The sequence below is a fragment of the Sorex fumeus genome, unplaced genomic scaffold (genome assembly GCF_029834395.1).
Source record: "Sorex fumeus unplaced genomic scaffold, SorFum_2.1 ptg000024l, whole genome shotgun sequence".
NCBI classification, from domain to species: Eukaryota; Metazoa; Chordata; class Mammalia; order Eulipotyphla; family Soricidae; genus Sorex; species Sorex fumeus.
Window position 1 is genome coordinate 794,366 of NW_026606081.1, and position 2,581 is coordinate 796,946.

The 2,581-nt window shown below is 38.2% G+C and overlaps 1 non-coding gene across 1 annotated transcript; it reads right to left on the reverse strand.

Moving 5' to 3' along the window:
• Positions 1 to 673: 673 nt before the first annotated feature.
• LOC130023867 (U6 spliceosomal RNA) lies at positions 674 to 779 on the reverse strand. Its single transcript, XR_008792529.1, has one exon. It is a non-coding gene; the product is annotated as a U6 spliceosomal RNA (small nuclear RNA).
• Between the last annotated feature and the right edge of the window lie 1,802 nt (positions 780 to 2,581).

Genomic DNA, 2,581 nt, shown 5'->3' on the forward strand with positions numbered 1-2,581 from the left:
AAACTTGAATAAAGACAGTCACCCTCATATATGGTTGCTTAATTTAAATAAGCTTACTTGTTTTAGAGAAAGGTAGAAAATGAAAAAACTTGTGCTTTAAACAGTAATTTTGAAATCTTTTTAAAATATATTTTGTTTTAATATTAAAATGATATTTTAGGGTATATGCAAAATCATGAAAGTTATACATTGTCAGTTTTATGTCTTATTAAACCACCCAATTTTAAAGATGATGGTAAAATTATTATACTGTCAGTATTTATACTAAAATAGAAAATGTAAATTACTTCTTTTGGGGATTTTTTAGGTTGATGGTATCCTGTGATATTGCACTATTATAGAGTGACTTTTATGGGCAAATTTCAACGCAGCTTATTCTCTTCACTTCTCTAATTCACTTTTATAAATGAAATAGGTAAAGATTTTTTTTTTTTTTTTTTTGCTTTTTGGGTCATACCCGGCATTGCACAGGGGTTACTCCTGGCTCTGCACTCAGGAATTACTCCTGGAGGTGCTCACGGAACCTTATGGGATGCTGGGAATCAAACCTGGGTTGGCCGCATGCAAGGCAAACACTCTACCTGTTGTGCTATAGCTCCAGCCCCGGGGTTGCTCCTGGCTCTGCACTCAGGAGTTACTCCTGGCGGTGACCATATGGAATGCTGGGAATCGAAAAAATATGGAACACTTTACAAATTTGCGTTAACCTTGCGCAGAGGCCATGCTAATAATCTCTGTATCATTCCAATTTTTGGTATATGTGCTGCAGAAGCAAGCACTTTCTAAGATTTTAATAGTTTTAAAATCCCAATGTTTCCTGCTAAACAAAAAATGTATTTATACCCCATACAGAAGTCAACATGAGAAAGGAGCAAATACATTTGTAAGAATCTCTATTTTGGGGCCAGTAGTAATGCCGGGTGTTTGCTTTACACCCAGCTGACCTAGAATTGATCCCCAGGATCTCATATGGTGCCTTAAGCACCACCAGAAGTAATGCTTAACCCCTGAGCATTGCCAGGTGTGACCCAAATCGACAAAAACAAAAATCTCTTTTGCAAAAAGTGTAGTTCAAATAATCTCCTTAGAACTGAGTAAAAATATCTAGCTATTAAAATGGGGTAATTTAACAATGCGTTTTAGATAAATTAGCACATGTCAAAATTTATTTTACATTGTTACATTGCTTATTTTATAGGTTGATACAAGTTCATATAATGTTCTGATAAAAGTTATTTAAATCACAAAATGTCACAAATAACTATTAGAAAATGAAAGAATAACTCATATGTTGATATAATATGCCAAAACTATAAGAATGACAACAACCTGATATAGGAAATAACTGATAATTTCCTTGATGATAAAAAAATTATGGCACACTGTGAACATAATGAATTACCTTACCATTTCCATGGTTACTGAATTACTCAATTCTAATATTCCTAGCTATGCACAAGTGAAAATTTAAAAGCCCTCAAAAGTAAAATCATTTTTTCTTGTTAGGGATTTAAAGCCCAGAGTTCAATGATCATGCCTTCTCCTGCAAGACCTGGTTTAATCTTACGCACCATATGGTCTCTTGAATCCTGCTATCATGTGCCCAACATCGCAGTGCCAGAGCAGCAGTGCATGGCCATGGGCCGGTGTTGAGTGGCCTGGTTGAGTATTGGCAGGAGTGGCCTGTTGGTCTCCCGACCACTGGTTAACCCAAACAAAAAAATGCATTAAGCATTTCTTGCTAAACAAAAAATGTATTTCTTGCTAAGCAAAAAATGTATTTATACCCATACAGAAGTCAACATGAGAAAGGAGCAAATACATTTCTAAGAATCTCTTTTGTTCGGGCCAGTAGTAATACAGGGTGTTTGCTTTATACCCAGCTGACCTGGGATTGATCCCCAGGATCTCATATGGTGCCTTAAGCACCACCAGAAGTAATGCTTAACCCCTGAGCATTGCCAGGTGTGACCCAAATCGACAAAAACAAAAAGCACTGGTTAACCAGTGGTCAGCCAAAAAATTAAAGTGTTTTCATTGCAAATTGGCAGAACATAGATTTACAAGGATCTTAAAAATTTTTTAAGTTACATTTACTTGTTACATCTAGTGTACTGAAACATAATAGCAATGACAAAAGTTATTCAAGAGTTCATAGTCCATGGGCCACCCCAGGGGGGAAAGGGTGCTGTCCCTCCACCTGCTCCCCCTAGGTGGCTTGGTGGTTGCTATCCTCCAGAGGCCACTGGACAATCAGGTTTGGACCCTCAGTGACAACACATTTGGGGCCTCACCTCACGGGATGGGGGTGGAGCTGGCCCTTTCCTCCCCAGTCCAACAAGACCCTGAGTCGTCACCTACGAACGGCCTCTCTGGCTCCTGATCAAGCTGCTTAAGGGCCATGATTCCAGAGACTCAGGAACAAATCTTGGAACCCAGCAGGTTTTGGCAGAAATACCTCCAGATTTAAGTGTTAAATTTGCGGAATTTCAAAATTGCACGGCCACTACTGCAACCACGTGACATCATATGTTATTTATAACCAGCATTAGAAAACAAATTGTCTACTGTTGCCTTTTCA